This window comes from Rhea americana, unplaced genomic scaffold (assembly GCF_003343005.1).
Source record: "Rhea americana isolate MKP2758 unplaced genomic scaffold, rheAme1 scaffold_1, whole genome shotgun sequence".
Taxonomy (NCBI): Eukaryota; Metazoa; Chordata; class Aves; order Rheiformes; family Rheidae; genus Rhea; species Rhea americana.
The window spans coordinates 4,595,422-4,614,311 of record NW_028185038.1 but is presented as its reverse complement, the minus strand read 5'-3'; the positions used below and the strand labels follow the sequence as shown (position 1 = coordinate 4,614,311).

General features: G+C 37.4%; 1 protein-coding gene across 1 annotated transcript in view; it reads left to right on the top strand.

Annotated features, from left to right (window-relative positions):
• The window catches only part of SLC2A13 (solute carrier family 2 member 13), a 146,762-nt gene that overhangs the window by 66,807 nt on the left and 61,065 nt on the right, over positions 1–18,890 (top strand). The gene's annotated exons all lie outside the window — the stretch shown is intronic.

The window sequence follows — 18,890 nt, the reverse complement described above, 5'->3', positions numbered from 1 at the left end:
TTTTTCAGTGTAGATACTTTCACAGAAAGAAATTCCTTTCAAGTCTTACGTTGAATGTTACTAATACAAAGGCTTGTAACATCTTCATTTGATAATATTAATTTTTTTGTAACATGTTCTTTTCAAAGAACTATATGAAAGTTAATATTACCAATTTATTTTTGTAGGAGATTCTACTGTCTGTCTTCTGATTTGGAACATATTTTCTTTTTAATAAAATCTGACCCAGGGGACTATGTGCATCTTTTTCCGCTCCAKTTCTTCATACATGTTTAGGTAGCTATAAGTGGTAAACTAGCCAGAATGCGGAGACATTTTTATTAAAATATTGAAAGACAACAATCCCACTAATCATAAATACATTTTTGTCTTAGTRTATTTTTAAAATAGTAGGTGATAAAATTAGTTCCTACAGTTCTTGAGATTGTGAAACTATATTTAAAGAAGGGCTGTCATTTTGGAGAAAGCTTAAAAGGAAGGTATTTATTTAAAGAAGAAATGTAATCAAACAAATAGTATTTTCAGTCATTCCTCTTGTCATTATTGAAGGTTTTGCATCCTTAATAAAAGTTTTTCCTATTTTTTTTCCTTTTTCTTTTTTTTTCAACTTCCTGCTTTTGCCTGTAGTGAAGTCATATTATTTCTATCTGTTGCCTTGGTAATAACTCTCATGTCACAAATTCAGTATTAACTTCACTGCAGGGCCATGCAGGAGGAAATGTGTGAACTGTGTGGGTGGGAGCAAAGTCTTTGTTGAAACATATGGCTTGGGTTATTAGCTATTGTAGTAAAACAATTATGTGAGAAGTAAAATGGCTCTGTTTTACATGTTGTGCGTACACGTTGTAGCTGTTGATAAGTCAATGAAATGCGTCTCATTAATGTTGTTCATACATAAAGCCAAGTAATGAAGTGAAGTCAGAGTAGCAATGTTCATAAATCATTCACGAATGATTGCTGGAGGATGTTCCCTAAATAGTAACCCCCTTTTTTAAAAAAGATATTGCTTGYCTAGATAGCTTCCAGAACTCAATTCTGTCTCTAACAGTTTTTCCTGTGTTATTACCTCTCTAATACCTGTGTTAGTACTACTCTCATAATATTGTAATAATTTCTTTCAAGTACAGTTGTTAATGTTTAGTAGGCATAATTTTGTTAATTTGTATATTTTCATTATCTCCAGCAAGTGCTCTTCCTCAGTCAAGTATTTCATTACTGGCTTCGAAAACTTGTTAGGAAACCGTGCAGCAAGTTSACTAATTTAATTCTTTTTTCCTTACGCTACAGTGGAATTGTAAGGGGAGTGGATTTTGTTTACCTRGTAGGTTTGCTCACTTGTGAAAACCTAGAGGGCATGTATTATTCAAATGTTGGACCATATGCTTAGTGATGAAATGGTGTGTATTAGCTCCTTAAATGCAAAACAAGGAATATACAGGTATGAAACAATTCAAAGCTCACAATATAAGGCATCGTGAAAAGGCAGAGAATGAAACTACAAAAGGTCACTTAATTGGATGCTGCCCAATACAGCAGCATAAAAACCTTGGTGAAATATATTACTGATCCCATTCAAACATAGAGCAAGAGGTAAGATGCCCTTTAGGTCTGTTTATTCACCTTTACTTTAAGGGCATAGGAACCAGTTCTGTAAATTGGATTCTTCGGAGTCTGTCAATATGAGTTAAACCACTGCAGGCTAGTCAAGCTGTCTTATGCGACAGAGGCTGAGCGAAAAGGAAAAAAATTGAAAGGTTATGGATCATGCAACAATTTACCGTAGATGTAAACAGTCCAGAAATGGATCATAAGTAAAACATGGCAACACAAAGTCTACTGTGGTCAAAACCAACCAAATAKAAGGTGCAGTAGGAAACACAGTCACCAAATGGAAGGAAAAAAAAAAGAGCCTCTTAATTTCTCAATATAGTAAGAAAGAATGCTATGTGTAAAGCCAGCAAAGAAGAGGGTATAAAGGGGCAGGAATGGGGAAAATGTTAAGATGGAGAGTCCAGCAAGGGAGTGAGGGTGTCAGTATAACCAGCCGGTCGGCATACAGAAACTATGTAGAACTGTAGAAAGTCCTTTTAGTRCCTAGAGATGATGGCTCTGGTCTTTGCTTCTTGTCTCTGGAGTTTCTGGCTATTTTCTATAGTTTCTTTGAAGATACATGTTACCAGAGCTGAAGGGAAGCCTGATGAGGCACAATTTGAGTCTAGCTAGGTGAGAAATTCGTGACAGCTTAAAAAAATTGTATGTTTTGGGTTTTGTGGGCCCACCCCAAAGTACTAACAATTCTATGCAAGCTAATAACACTTCATTTAGTGATTTCCAACATTTTCATAAAAGAACAAAGTCCTTTTTTGTGGTATTTTAGTTCTTTTTTAATAGTCACTTGTACATTGTACCCTTCCAAGATGACATGTTTTACAGACATCCTGGAAATACAGGAAATTTGTGAGACTATGTTATTATCAGCAGACCTGAATGCATTTTTCAGAGGAAGTGAATTATTTTCTACATTTCACAAGGAAAAAGTAGATCAGAATAATACTAGATTGCTGATTCAAACCTCTGTTTTTCAGAAAGCCCCTTCCTTCACTTAAATTTTTAACAGAATAATGAATAGAAGATCCTTTAAAAAAAAAAAAAAAAGAAGGGAAAGCCTTACAAAACCACAAGAAATATAGTCAGATAAGATGCTTGGGGATCCTTTTCCTCACTTTGTTGCCTGTTTCTACTTACCYGATTGTATTATTTCTGCAGCAAGTTTACTTACTGGGGGAAGAAAACAGCAGCAAAACTTTGTAAGGCTGCAACTTGATGTTGTCAACTTTAGGTGTGTAAATCTTRTATCTAGCACAAAAATAATGAAATTTGTTCTGGAAAACAATCAAAAGTTGACAGAAACTCCGAGGAGATATTTATATTCAAAATTGCCTCCTCAGTTTGCTACTTTCAAGGCAAATTGTCTATAGCTGCACAAGATCCAGTAGGGATAATGTCTGCAATGTAAGGCTCACTGTGCTTCAATAGGAGGGGGGACCTTTGTGCTGGGTGAAAAAGGGGGCAAGTCCTGGCTTTCCTCTTGTTTTTTCTGACCTACCTCATGTGAGGCGAGACAAACATACCTTGTATGTGCACTCACCCCTGGAAATGTTGCCCATTAAAATACTGAGAAATAGATCTTTCTGTGCACTAAAGCAATACTTGTTGCCTTTGTAGGTGGATGAAAGAAGGAAGGAGGTAAAAGCAGTATTTCATTGCTTTTGCGTTAAAGGCTGTAAGGAGCCAGGTACAATCTCAGTATAACTCAGACCAGTTTGGCTATTTTTTACATTAGTTTGGATGTGACCTTTTCAAATCTCAAGGGAATAAGGGACTAAAAGAGAATTTACCCATAGTTTAATACTACAGAAATATTCAAAGCACTGAAAGAAATCTTACCTCTGTGGTGAGTTGGCAGCTCTATACAATTTGCACACAGAATTGAAAAAAAAGGGATCTTAATAAGTAGGAGAATTGTATATTATGTTTGCTAGTGATGTTACTTTTTCAATTGCATGTTCCAAAAATAACAGATTTTTCATCAATTTTAATTAAAATTTAATAATTTGATTAAATAATTAATTWAAAAATTCTTTCAAGTTGTGATGTATTCTCCTAATGTCATTTGTTTAAAGTGAGAATAAAAGACAAATGTATGTTTCTGATGCATGTAAGAATGGAGAGTGGCTCATTAGTGAAATAGGACTGCTCTTAGAGGAAATACCCACTCATTTCAAGTCATTTTCCTTTCTTTGCTTTCAYACTATTTTGTATAACTGTAAAGAAATAATCATTGTGTTAAAAAATTTATAATTTGATAATTGGCATACAGTATAGTATTCTTTTATATCCTATTTGCTTTATTACAGCTTTGAAAAAGTAAAATTAACGAGTCTTAGCTCATTGTATTTTCCAAAGTATATAGTCCTATTTTGAATTTAAATGCTTATATCTGATAGTAAAGAACAATTTTATTTACAATTTTTGTCACGTTGTGGAAAATAGACTTGAGGACGGCCAGAATTATGAACAGAGGCAGAARGAGGATGTCCTTGTAGAAATGTATATATATAAAATGATTGACTACACTGAGATAGGGGGCACGGTCTCTGCAAGACACCTGCCACGTTTCCACAGTTATTGGGATCTCACTGTTTGTTTGCTTATGACTTTTGTTAACTTATACTAGCTAGAAGATAATTTAAACAACTTCTCATATGATCTACGCAGTCTTCTCTGATCATCTCTTTCTTAAGCATCTCTGAAAAAAATTCTTCTGTCCAACTATCTGCAGTTGCACTTGAGCAATTTCTGTGGCTTTCACTGGTGGTACATAGCTGTAAAAGATGTCACCATCTATGGAAATGCTTCAGTAGAGAAAGGCACGTTAATCAATCAACAAATACAGCTAAGCAGTTTGAGATGGTGGACTTCTCTCCAGTTCAGAGTTCTTAATTCTCTTAATAATACTACATACTCCTGAAAACAATGATGTGACAGGGAAACTGGACAATGCTGAAGAGGAGATTAACARTAGAGAACAAGAGGAAAACAAGAAATACAGATGGATGAAAAATCCATGAAAAATATGTAAGCTGTGATGGACAGTGCTTAAAAATACTGTAAAGCATCTGTTGGACAAAAAAATTAATTCCAAAATTAGAAGCTTAGTTCACTTGTCCTTCTTCTTCCTAGCAGGCTATCAGAACTATGCTTAGATTTTTGCCTTGTGAAGATTCTACRGTTACCTGTGTGTTGTTTGTGATGACACTTGAGCTCTCATTGCTGCAATGCTATCTGGAGAATATGCAGAAGCAAAATGTTGTGTAAAAGAGCAATAAAGATGTTATGTCACTTTATTTTTTTTCTTAAGTAACCCTGAAAGCTTATCCTATGGACCATGTTGGATTCCCAATTAATTTAGGACTTTTAAATTATTCAGATAAAGTGAAAAATGAAATCAGTAGATTCCTGCAAAGAATATGGCATCCTGTCTCCTGTCCTTCTTGACAAAGACTTAGATACACTGCACTGGAGTATATGCTTGTGAGCAGCTGTAAGCACATGGTGTTACTCAGGCTAACAATTTACTGCCCTTCTGTTTACTGACATGTTTTAGTGTCCTGTGGTATGTTTGTAGTGTGCATATTACAACTGGCAGGATTTCATTCATCGTGCTTCTCTAACTCAGTCATGAATCTCATTTGAGCTAGTTTTAAGCTTGGAAGAACTTGCAGTTGAGCCCCTGAAAAGCTCTCGGTCTCTATGAGTCTCTTCTAGCATTCTTAATTGTACGTGCAGAATTGTTCAGGGTGGCTACTGTAGTATGACTGTCATCAGTCTGGGTGTTAGAAACCTAAGGACTATCTTTCATCTTCTCTTAYGATATCAAAGTTGATCTGTGCCATATCTTTTCAGCAAATCGTCTTTTGACTTCRGTTAACTGCATAATCTCTCAATGATTCCATGCTTGCTGCACGCTTTACTATCATGTACAGAAGCATGAGATGTAAATTTGACATTTTAATATTCTTATTGATGTAAGTATGTGTTCTTAGGTTCTATGCATTAGCTTACTACTTTTTTATATTTAAATATACTTACAAAGAGCTTATGAGCAACTACTATTTACAGTATCTTTCTATACAAGACATTCTCAGAAGAGCTGAAATGATTTAGTTGTTTGGGGATTCATTGTGGTTTCAAAAAAGACATTTTCCTTTCCTAATAGCAAAATACTTTATCTGGAACAAATTAACTGCCGTTCAAGGACTAATTTCTTCCTTCATGGCAGAAATTTCTTCTTCCATGGTGCTGCTCTTCAGACTGACTGTTACTGTCACAGACACTCCTCAGAGATTTCAGATCAGAGCCACATCTGTTGCTCTGAGTCACAACTTCATCCTCTCTAGTGGGGCTTCAATGTTCATTAGACTAATTAATGGTAAAGTAAAGCAATATGACATGGCTTTGCTGTTCTGACATGTCAGCTAAGTTTCTGAAAGAATCGAGGTATTGACTGTTAATTCATGTGTCTAATTATTATCTTGAGTAAGTTTTTTCATATTGTCATGGAAGTCAGAATAACTGTGTTTCTGTGTGGTATAACCTTACTTGTGTTGTTTTCCAAAGGTGTCTAAACACAGCAAAACATTCAAAGGACATTTTGTCAAAGGACAAAAGTCCTGAAAGTAAGTGGCTTTTAGGCCAGGCAGAAGCCATGCTATAAGAGGATTCTTTCCCAAGGTGAAGTTGGGGGTATTATAAGGAGAAAGGAAGGGAAGGGGGAAAATGGGAACAAAATGTAATGCTTAAATTAGTTTCTGTCCTTAATAAAGCAGAAGAACATGTAGCACAGAATCTGCTGCCACTTCACTTCTGCAGTAGGTTTTTCACTACGTTTGCAGCGTGTAAGAATAGACCCCCTCGCTAGTTTGTCCTCACCTCTGCTTAGATACCTATACTGCTTTTCAGTGTTTTGGAAGAAAAGTGGTGAGACCGAGTCATCTCAATTCTCATCAAGATAGCAATACCTAATTTTATTCTGTGCATAATTAGTTATTATTTGTATTTGTTATAACTCTGTCAGTGAATAAATGTTAAAATTGCGTTAGTACCGCTGTGAGTTTGAGCCAAGTTAAGCCAACTGTTAGTAGTACAGCAGTGTCTTCATTAAGGAAATAGAGACATAGTATTGATGACTGATAGGGCTTGCATAGATTTACTAGCTGCTGGAGAAGAGTGAAAAATTTTGTTACTCAGTGATGGTAGGGAATTAGAGCAAATATTTCTCTCTCCATCACTGTTCAAAGAGTTTTGACCCTGCAGGCTTCTAAACTCACACTCTCTGTCCATGCTTGGAGACTGATTTGATGGAGAGAGCACAACCATTGCTTGAGAAGACACCAYCTCATTTGCTCCGATCAGAAGCCCTAATGGCATTAAGGAAGGCTTGATTTCTTATCCTCCTKCTAGATGTTAACCAGTGAAGGGCAGTGTATCAACTAGAGTTAATCTGTTGTTACTGGTCCAAAAAGTAAACTTATTTCTGTGAAGTATGTGGTAATTCATTTGATATACTTGTGGCACAGTCTTTGAGGAGAGTTTCTTCTATAGCATATCTGCAGATACCTGCGAGGAACATACTCTGATGCTAAAGGGCACAGTCATTTCCTTGTTGTGTAGTACTATTTGAGTGCTGTGAAATTAGTGAATTTGGCAGCTAGATAGGCATATCTGCCAGTTAAGTGTTGTTTAAGATTATTTTTCATCTATTTGTATGTGTTGCCCCGATTTCTTTTTGTGTGCACCTCCACATGAGAGTAAAATTAGCAAAAGCTACATCCTCGTAGTATTCCTTATTCAGAAGCTGTGCATGTGTCATACACTCCTGCCCCTTCTCAAAACTAAACAAGTTCTGATTTTCCCCAGTCTCCCTTTATGTGGACTTCTCTTTACGTCTGTGATAAAGGTTGACAACTCCCAGCTCAACAGTTAATTCTCAACAAATGCACACTGCTAAATCACTCAAAAATCTGAGTGCCCAAGTGAGATAAGGACTTGAATGAAAGGCAGCTGGCTTAAGGTTTGACTCTGGAAAAAGCGTTACTGAATCTGGTGAGAGACAGCAAGTGGTCTAAAGGAAGAGCAGTGTGTCAGCCTTAACCTTCAGGGGATGCCTAGATCTTCAGCAGYCAAGGACAAAGCCTGTATCTTTTGTCTTCTGTTAGAAGTATTTCTGATTAAAAATTGCTGTTCAGCCACTGAGAATTTGTGCCGTCTTTTTCTGTGATGATGCCATGATGATTCAGGTTTTCACCTGCTCTGAACTAGACTACTACTACAATGTACTTTGATTAAGAACAGCATATTGAGCTCCAGCTGATCTAACACACTGCTCTCTGGCTACTAGACGTTTACCAAGAGGCAGAAGGGCTTACTGCCGCCATGAGCCTAGTTATAAAGATCTTAAGATATAATTTTCTATTCTTCCTCCCTGCTCCTTGAGGTTAAGGAGAAAGGGGCAGGCAGATGCATGATGCAGCTGTGCATTGACCACTGGGGAAATTGCAAAGTTTCCTTTCTCTGCTGTACCTAGTTTATGTTTCCCCAGTCTAGACATTTTTGCCTATTACCTGCTGTAATTTCCTTCTCCCTAGCAGTGCAGAGTAGCAATTTTTTATCAAGCTTTCCTAGCAAACAYGATTCTTTAAAAGCCAAAGCAAAGCAACCCTCCCAAAGCAAAAGCTACGTGAGCAGTAGAGGTGTTGATGGTATGCTGACCTTGTAATCGATGATTATTGGTGCTTTCTAATTATCTCATCTCCCCACATTTGGGCTTTTGCCTTGTGTTTAGGTTGCAAGCTCTCTGGGAGAGGTCATTAATTGTTCGGTATTGGTACAGCACTTAGCACACTGAGTTCTTTCCTATGGATGAGGCAGAGAGTTTTCAGTAATGCAGTCAACATTTAGGAGTGGGGCTATGTGGTGTTTTGCTTCTAATGGTGCAATTTTGTAGACAATCCTTTTCTAAATGATTTTTTTTTATCCCAGCAATGAATCTAATATTCTATATTCTCCTCTTCTCCTTCCCAGTAAGGGTTACTGGTGGAAAGCTGCTGCTTTTTTTGTCCAGCATTCTCTCCTGTGGCAAGTTGTAGTGCTGAAGGAAGCCGTAGTCCTGTGCTACCAAATGGTCACAGGCAACAGCTTGTCTGCTGGCCATAAGCATTTAATTTCTCTAACAAAAGCAGTCTTTGTACTTTAAAAATAATTTTTTTAAAAAAGGTAAATAATCCATTCAGTTTATTGTGAGGAAGGAAAGGAGCTTTACTGTTAATAATACGGCACCCTTTGCAATAAATGAACTGTAGATTTTAAGTTCTTCGTGAGAGAAAGTTAAATTTCACCTTACTTTTGCCAATACAGGTACAGTTTGACAATTGCTGTGTCAGTGTTGGTGTCTGAGCACATGATAGTCATCAGAATTCACCTTTATTTTGTGACCCCTAGATTATTTGTATTTTGTACCACAATGATAAATGAAGAAGAGACGTGATTGTTAAGTATTAGATGGGGGAATTCAGTTTCAGTAATGACTTACTGCTTCTGTCACAGCAGTTCTGGTATGCTATCTTATGAGAAATACTGTGCATTTTTTGTAACATGTTGGTAATGTGAGTTGTTTGCCAGACAGTGTGAATGATGCTAGCAATTGCGAAAGGAAGGGCCATGAACTTTCGCTTTCCAGCGCTGCAAGGATGTGCACATTGACATGTCCATCTCTAGCAAGGCAGGGCAGACTGTTCAGTGCGGAGGAGCCGTAGGCCTGCTGAAGACCTGCTGGTCGCAGAACGGTGGTARTAGCAAGACTCAGCTCTGCTGCTGTAGACACATATGTGGAGAGAACAGAGCACAAGGTTGAGGCTGGAGGTTGGACTGAGAGGAAAAAGTAAAGCTTTAAACAAAAGAGTGAACATTTAGTACCATAGAACTAGAAAATAAAATAGGAAGTTAGCTTTAAGAGATCACCTCTGCAGAATTTTAGTTTCAAGAGGAAATGTATAGCAACATTGCTGTACACTCTGGAAATGAAATATCCTGTTGCAGCTCTGTGTCACTACTAGAAGCTCTGCTGTGAGGGACTGTAACTGCATGCATATGGTGGTGGTGCTTAYAGCATTTACACTTTTTTCTTCTTCTTGCGAAAAGGATTCCAAAACAAGTTTTTGTTTGACTGAATCAGTTGGGCTTTTACACACAACTTACTTGGTTTCTCTTTATCTTGGATTTTTTTTCTTAATACACTAAATAAAATTCTGGGATGCAATGAATAAAATACATTCAAGCATAATTATTAATCAGAATTGAATGCAGAAATGGTAGCATTCAATATTAGAAYTGGAAATAGCACTAGAAGGCCAGTGTAAAAAATACATGTTGCCTGACAAGGTTAAGGAAGAAGCAAAAATGTGTTAGTTCAAGAAAAAACAGAGATTGCACATTACCCTTTGAGCACTGTGAGGCCAAATACAAAGCCAAGAAGAATAAAGACAAAGTGGGTAGTTAACAGGGAAGAGCAGGCAGATACAGAAGCAAGGTTTCAGATGGTCCTGACTAACATGCTCTAGGTGACCCTGCCTGAGCAGGGAGGTTGSACTAGATGATCTGCAGAGGYCCCCTCCAACCTTACCCATTCTGTGACGAGTAGCGGCATTTTAGCATCTTGGTTTATCAGTTTAAGCCTGTTATATCAGCATAGGAAGTATTATGAAGGAATAAAAGCATGGGTTGTATCTTATTAAACATTCTTTCTATCAGACAATTATAGACCACAGAATTTTGAGGAGTTGTTTCATGTCCTACATTTTGCTAAGTTTTTAACTTTTTTTTTCCTGTACAGTCAGTCACTTTAKCTGGCCCTATGTGAGACTAACCAGTTATCTCCCAGCTGATTTCACTTTTTAAAATCTTGTCCAACACTGCAGAGCACAGAAGTTGGGTTTTGAGGAAATGAAGGCACTCGGACTGAAGTTGGTTGGAATCAATTAATATCAATTAATCAATCAGTAGAGGTCCCTGATTTCCGACACGCCGAGGTTCTTTGTTCTAAGTGGGAATGAGCAGAACAAATCCAGCATCATCCTACTAGTCATTCACAAAGTCAACTGCTGACAAATACAGGTCTGTCTGGCTTTTTTTAAAAAAAAACATAATGGACTAGTGAGAGGCTGAAGTACTTGGTCCTTGCCCATACAGTAAGTTTGTTGGTATTTCTGTCTGATACAGTAYGCAGTGTCACGAGACATAGTGTGCTCCAAACGTTGTAGGCTGTATCTGAGGAAGTGACCGTGGCAGTCGGTGCAAAACTGTCAGAACACTTATCCCAACCGATGTGTACACTATATCTGTTCTGGATTTTCCCCTCAAAAAGAGGAAATCCCTATTGATGAACAGTGGCATCTTCCACCACCTGCTTTGTCAGGTCTAGATGCAGTTTTCTTTCAAGGTTGCTATTTCTAGAATGATCTTTGAGGAGAATTGATTTTGTCTGAAAACTGATTCCTGTTGCCCTGTAACTACTACTTCAGTCATATCATTAAAATATTTCAGTTCAAATGTTTGTATGCCCTGAAGATTTCTAGATACCTGTTATGGGAATTCTCAGATGTAAGTATCTGTTCAATGTGACATTTTCAAGCAAAACTCAGTTGTGGAATGGCTTAAAGTTGTCAGGAAGACTGATTTTCTCTAGAGAGCTCAACAAGGCTTCTGATAACAAAATTTCACCCTTATTCTCACTTGAGTTTTTAAACAATTCTGGTATTTTATCAGAAGAAAACTTTCACTCTGATTTTGGTGTAATCCATTCTATTAAGAAATAATAAATATTCACTGTATAATCATTCAGTAACACCTACTGGGTAAAGTCTGTGGATATAAACTAAGATAAGTTTATTTAGATATTGCAGAAATATAAGCACTGCACAAATACTTTTAATTAAAAACATGCTAATATGACAGAAAAGATCAGAAAGATGAATCAAAATTAGCCTATGCACTTCTGTGATATGTTTTTGCTATTCTTTTTCTTAGACTATGTTCAAACTATTAGATTAATTTYTCTTCTGAAATACTGTGGCTGTATAGTAAATCTCAAGAAATATTCTGCCATTTGAATATTTACTACAGCATAAAGATAAAACTCTAATGGTTGTTTTAAATGAATCTAGTGTAGGCTTAGTGTGGCTGAATGACAAAATATGCATAAACACAATTGCTTTATCAAATGCAATTGATCTTGATTCCAGTGATGGCATGGTCAGCTACTGATCGGTTCTTCCTTCCTCACACCTTTAAGGCCTTTTTTCCTCTGCTCTGAGGCACTTTTTGGTATTATGCATATGTTCTATTGTATTCTACAAAGTTAGTGGTGTTCAAAAAAATACAATAATTGGTGTGTCATTTACTACAAGTTTTGAAAGGGTGTTTTTTCTCTTCTCCAGCTCAGTARTGGAGAATACATAGTAAGTTTCAGAAAGCGACATTAAGCTTTATTGTTGGCATAGGCAAACAYAGAATTGTTTTATTAAATGGTGGGAAAATGGGAAATTTTGTCATAGCTAGCCTTGAACCTACTCAAACTTATTTGTAGTCCTTCTGTTTTTTAAAACCTTATTTGTGGAGCCGGACAGCACAGYATTAAGTGATGTAGAAATTTAGAGCAAAAGGACAGCGATTGTTTCAAGAGATTACAACTAGAACTTAAGATCAAATAACAGCTGAATGCAGATGGAAGTGTGCAGACAAATAAAGGAGAATCAATTCAAAGTACGAAGAATAGTGAAATGATGGGAAAGTGGGATGCAYAGGACACAATGCATTGATTTAACAAAGACAAATCAGGCTGTAAACTAACCAAATGTTTTTCTTTGAAAAAAATAACCAATTTTCCGAGACCAGTAAAATGCTGGAAATTTAATTTATTCTACTGAATTCTAGCAAAGTTATGATTCTTGATCACATGAAGAATTTTTGACTCAGTTTTAGTTCAAGAATAGCTGACATTTTTCAAGAACTTTAAGATAAGTGAAGGCCTAAGCAAAGGTGATGCGACAAAAGGTTGTGAGAAGAGGTGCTGTGTTAGAAAGAGTTACTAGTCTTATTTAGTACTTTTGTTATAGATCTTAGAGCAAAAGATATCATTTTGCTAATAAAATTGAAGCAAATTTAGGATTCACTGCCATTGACCATCAGTAAATTCAGACTGGAAAACAGAAGACAGYGTGGAGCATAATGTGGAGTGGAGCTTAGCTGATTTTATGAAGTGGATTGTGGTTTCCAGCAATAGCACAGCACTGATTTAGGAGTTTCTTTCTTATCCTTTCTTTCAGAGAAATCTCAAGAAAGTTCAAAATGGTATTCTAATGTCTTTAATGCTGGCTAGTAAAAGTGACTGAGCTAGTGAGTGAAAATCATAGAATAATTTTGGTGAGAAGGAACATCTGGAAGGCATCTCCTCTGACTTCCCGCTTCAACCATGGCTAACCTCAAAGTTAGACTGGGTTGCTCAGGGTTTTATTCAGTTGATAACTGAAAATCTCAAAAGATGAAGATTTTACAAGCTCTCTGGGCAAACTGTTTTGGTTCTTAATCACTCTCATGGTGAGGAACTTTTTTTTCCCCTTTATGTTCAGTTGGTTTGACTTCTGGTAACTTGTGACAATTACTTACTTCTTGACCTTTCACTGAGTGCCTCTGAGAAGAGACTGACTTCATCCGTAATCCTGCTTGGAGTGTGGACGATATCAATTAGATCCCCCATATCCTCACCTTTTCCAAGCTACAGAAACCCATCTCTCTCGGTCTCTTCTCATATGCTSTACTCCTGTCACTATCATAGTGGTCCTGTGATGGACTCTTACCAGTTGTTCTGTATCTCTTGTACTGTGGATCCCAAAACTGGATACAATACTCTAAATGCAGCCTCACATGTGCTAAGCAGAAGGGAATAAAGATTGCTTTTGACTGCTGGCTGCACGCTTGCTAATGCAGCCCAGTATGGAGTTGTTTTTCACTGCTACCAGGGCACACTGCTGACTCATACTCACGTTGTTGTCCACCAGGACTTTCAGGTCCTTTTCTACAAAGCTGCAGCTTGCTTAGTCARTTCACCACCTGCACCAGTGCATGAGGGTATTTCTTCTGATGTGCAGGACTTTGCATTTCTTTGTATTGTAGTTCAGGAGGTTCCTTTTGGCCTATTCCTTTAGCTTGCTGAGATCCCTCTGAATGGCAGTTAGTAATTAGTACACTCTTGATATCCTTTTTTGTATTAATGAGGGAAGAGGTTATTTAAAATCTGTGCCCAGTAAATTTAGAACAAAGAATGTGTTTAATCAAAGAACGTGTAGGCATCTTACGTAATTTACCTCTTGAAACATATACAATTCACTTCTCCAGCAGTTTCTAGTCATGCTGTAGCTGGATTTTTTTTTTCCTATATCTTCATGTTATTGTCAGTGTAATTTGTAGTTATATTGTAGGTCAGAATCTGCCAAGCTCATTCTTGACAGAGCTACTGCTTATGTGTTTATACTGACTATGAATTAACACTGTAATAATCTTAATATTCATGTAGCACTGCCACTGAGATCAATAGGACTGCTTTTGTAGTGAAAATGTAAGATAATGAAAAGACAGAAGAWACTTGCTTTCTGATGCAAGGGAAATCAAATCTTTCACATTGTAGAACAATCTTGGAGCTCAAAGTGGAAAATTTCCTGCTGTAATATGCAGCTGACTTGTTGCATTTTAAGATTTTCTTTTTCATCCTTATTAAATATTGTTACTGTTGTAAATATATATTTGATAGAGGTAGAGCAGAAGCACTGTGGGAAATCCCAGTGCTCTGCCTTCATTCTAATTTATGTGTAGTAAATTTTTCTAACAGCAACATATCCTGCTTARCACCCACGGAAACCATTTGTTCTGTCATTGGCTGAGAGTTGTAAAACCTGATGTATTCCTTTTTGGTACACGTAATTGTTGTCCAGTGAGGTAGTACGGGGATGGGTGCAGTGTAAGTTCCCTCTCCATTTCTTTAAAGAAGAAAAAATTCCTCTTTTTTTTCAGTTGGCTTTTGTAATTAGTGTTTTCCRAGTGCTGGACTTGCTACTGATCTTACCAATGTTCTTTGTTTGGAGAATTTTTAAGTCCTTTTCACTACAGCACATCAGTTTCATTGAGAATTGCTGCAAGCTATGTTCAAAGCAGAACCAGTCCACTCAGCCGTCCTTTGCAAAACGAGGTTCCTCATGTGGAGAGAGAGGTCTTGACTACTGTCTTACTCTCTTACAAGGCAGTGTTTTATCAAAGAGTCTGGAAGGTAGCAAAAGATACTTTCAGCTTCTTAACAGTTTAAAAAGAAAAATCTAGATTTTATTTTCATTGCCCTGAAAAACAGCTTCACTCTTCAGATGTTTCCAGCTCACTGGTGCTGCTCAGCATGCTCCTGAGCTGTAGCACAGACYTCCATGGGATTCTTCTGGTGAGCATTAGGAGAATTGACTGTTTATACCTGCTGTTGTTTCCTCTCCCTTTTCCACTTTTTTTTTTTTTCAAGTATTATCCTCATAGGAATCCTCTCATGAGAAGTGTGGAAAAGATATCYGAAAACTTTTTGCAAAGGAAGAACAAATAGAAAGGAATGAAGTGACTTCTCCAAGGTTACAGAGTGGTAGAGCTGGGATTAAAATTTAGTTTTTCTTTTTGTCTTGGCCTTGAGTTAAAATGATGAACTAACTCTCAGGGACAGAGAACATAAATTATATGTAGCTGAGCTGTCCTCACACACAGAATAATTGATCTAAATAGTATGAACTGCCAGGGATATAAAACTTGCCAGCTTAATTAGTTGCAACAAAGAAATGATAAACTTGAAAGTGATCTTTACCCAGTGGCAACAATGGAAAACAGCGGATAGGGGCAGTATTTGTCTGAAGCAATTAAACACAAAGACCATTCTGTATCTGTCCTCTATTAGGTGTTCACAAGTAACAGTGATTATTTCAAAAATAAGTTAAAATATAGTTTCAAAGGGCCCTCTAAAAATATTCAGCATAGAGTTCTGTAACAAAATTGTTACTTCATCTTCTGTGTTAGAAATTTTCATGTAATTTGATTTTAAACTTTGTTTTATGTACTTTTCAGCAGTTTTACTAAATTTTAAATCCAGTGTACGTTTAAATCCTATATATAGCTTTTACAGTGAACTGTGACATGCACACTTGCCTACTGTACTGTACAGATGGTATAAAAGTAGCAAATTCTCTACTATATGGTTAGATCGTTTATAAGAGACTTTTAAAATACTGTCAATTTAAATTTAGAACAGAATTTGCTTATAGAATAGAAGTGTGTGGAGCATATAACATTCTCCAGAGATTTTCAGACAAACTGATCACCTAGCACGTGGCTCATAGTTTGAAATGTTACTATCCTGCACTGTACGGTCCGTAAGTAGGGTCTTTCCTGCATTAYTGTTCACAGTGCCTTATAAAGCTCTAATAATTCTGACGTGCTGCTTAATTGCCACGCTTCATATTGAGGAAAGGAGCAATGTGGGGCTTTTTTCTGTTTAGTAGTAGCACATTCACAAACATGGGTTTGCTTTCGTTGTGTAGGCTATGTGGAAATACATACGCGCGGAATAGCCATCAGGGGTTTTTCATAGTGCAGTTGTACGTTTCACAGTACATATTAGAAACGTTTGTTAGTCCTCTGTTAAAAGACTATTTCCTGGTTACTTTAACTTTCTCACAACATCCTAAGAGTAATCATAATTGTGCTTATCATTTATGAATGGTAACTGTTGCAGAAGTCTCAAAGTTCTCCACAGCAGTAGAGAAGCTGTTGTATGCACTTGACAATTAAGGCTAAGAGCTAAATCTGTAGAGGAAGGGGTAAATTCAGTTTCCTCAGGTAAAATTCTTGCCGGTAGGTGAGTCGGGAGCAGCGTCTTTGAAGGGGTCTCACGGAGGTTTGTGGCTTGACCAGAGGACCAGGCGGGCCATGTGGGGATCAGTGAGGAGAAGTAACAGGGTCGATACCTGCTGTCTCGGAYAGTTTTCAGCTGTAAATGTCTGTCTAGAATGAGGTGTCTAACCTAGGGCAGCTCTTTCTGAAAAGAAGTCAGAAGGGTCACTTTGAAGTGCTTAGTGTTAGGGCGCTTAAGCGGACCAGATGAAGCTAAGACTTTCTGATAGGAGAGGGAGCTCAGTTTGCCAGAGTGGTTGTCTAGATTTGAGGTTACAGCCCTGCTCTTAGTCTTTCCAGCTGACACTGTTACATTTTGTGTAAATGGTTTTGGGTTGGGAGCTAGAAGCCAGTTCTTCTMACCTCTGCTCTACTACTTTGATTTTTGGTGTGGATTTTCTTCTCTTGCTCAGTGAATAATTATTTATTTACGCATAACAGAAGAATTTCTGGCAGAGACACTGGAAGACAAAGTTCTCAGGCATCTGAGGAAAAAGCTGACCGTCCCTCCGCTGAAGTCCAGATCCTGCATGGCACTTCATGGCAGCTCAGCTTACCTAGGGCAGCGAGCAAAGCAGCATCGGCGGGAAGGTGTTTAATKTGAGAATCTCAGTGTGGAGCGCGAGAACTTGAGAATGGTGCTTTGTGTATTTATTGCCAGAAAAGTAGAAATGTGTCCTTGGGATGTTTACTTTATAGTAAGTGAGAGGTAAAGAACTAGTCTGTTGGGGCAATTTTTACTGGTAAAAGCATTCGAACATCAGAAATCAAAATCTTTGGTTGTTTTATAGTTATTTATATGCCATGCTAATGTTATTTTTATGATTTTACCCACCTCTAATATGAAAGGAAAATATTTGTATCCGTTGGTGACATTCTGTCTGCAGCTCTTGACATATCAACATTTCCGGAAGTTAGTAGCTTTTTTCTGCAGTTTCTAATATATGTTTGTTTGTTTTTTTTTAATCTCCCATGATTTTTTACTTCCTCTTCTAGAACAGATAGGACAAAAGGCAACAGAAAAAAAATGTGTGTAATAGAAGCAGACATTGCCAAATTAATGTTCACGCTGCACATATTTAAGTGTGCTATGTAATTAGTTTTGTTTTCTGAAAAATAAGAAAATACCTTTCTGTTGAAATTTAGTGTGCAACATATGTCTGAAATATATTGCACCACAAGTAACATGAGCGAGGGAAAGATGTTGAACAGTCGCAGTTCCTGGGTATATGCTGGTGCTGGAAACCTTCAAAAATACAAATGCCTGAATGCTGATTTAGAATGGTCAGTTGAGGTTGTCATTTTGAATATTTTTGCCAGAACAAGTATTCCAAAAAAAGGATCTCATCTGCCACCATGAGTAATGAGATCAGATGGTGCCACTCTAGAATTATTCTTTTTGCTTTGTTTTTTAAACAGTCCTGGAATGACTGTAGATAATGTGGGTGCATGTGCGCAATTGAGCTCCAAGAAGACTTTTGTGCCAGTTATTTCCCAGAATATGCTTTTTTTTTTCCTTTTTTTTTTTCCTACATAGGACATATGCTCAGAGTTGTTACTAGTGAGGGCAATGTGCCCAGCAGTGGATGTAACTATAGTGTACTCATATTCACATATGTGTGCTGTTATTCCTCATTGCTCATCATGGAGTTTTCCCTGAATGACTTTAGAATTGGTGCCAATAAATTTTTTTTAGCAGCACTGTAGTAGAATAATTCAGAATGAGAAGAAAATGTGTATTTACTGAAAAGTTTTTAAGTGTAGTGTATACCATTTATTGCAGCGTCACTGGGCATGTGTGTGAGGGTCAACACGTTGACTTTAAGTTACCGTCCTGTTGGCTTTGAGAACCTCCCCAGCAATATAGTAGGGCCAGAGGCTTGCCTGGCACAGCGAGGGCTGCGCGGCCGTGTGCCTTGGCCCTGCACTTGATACCATCCTGCGCCAAGTGCCAGGGCCTTTGCCAGCATGTGACGATGAGAAATCAGTTTTTCCTTATTGGGTCATAAACTGTTGGCTTTCTTATTTCTGCTGTCTTTTCTTCATGTCCCCAACAATACATTTTGCAATTGATTTTATTTTATTTTTATTTTTCTCTGGATTCCCCTGACAGTCAGTAACCCAACTTCTGATAAGACTGGTTTTCTCCTTTGTACTTTCTCCTCACTTTTCCAGAAGCACAGCCTGTTGTCTGGCCTGATGCTTGCTCTCATGGAGAGACTGGGAAACTATATTTGAGTATTTCAACTGTTATCCAAAATTATCCAAAGCCCTTAAGTTGGTAGGAGACTTCTTGTTGGTTTTGA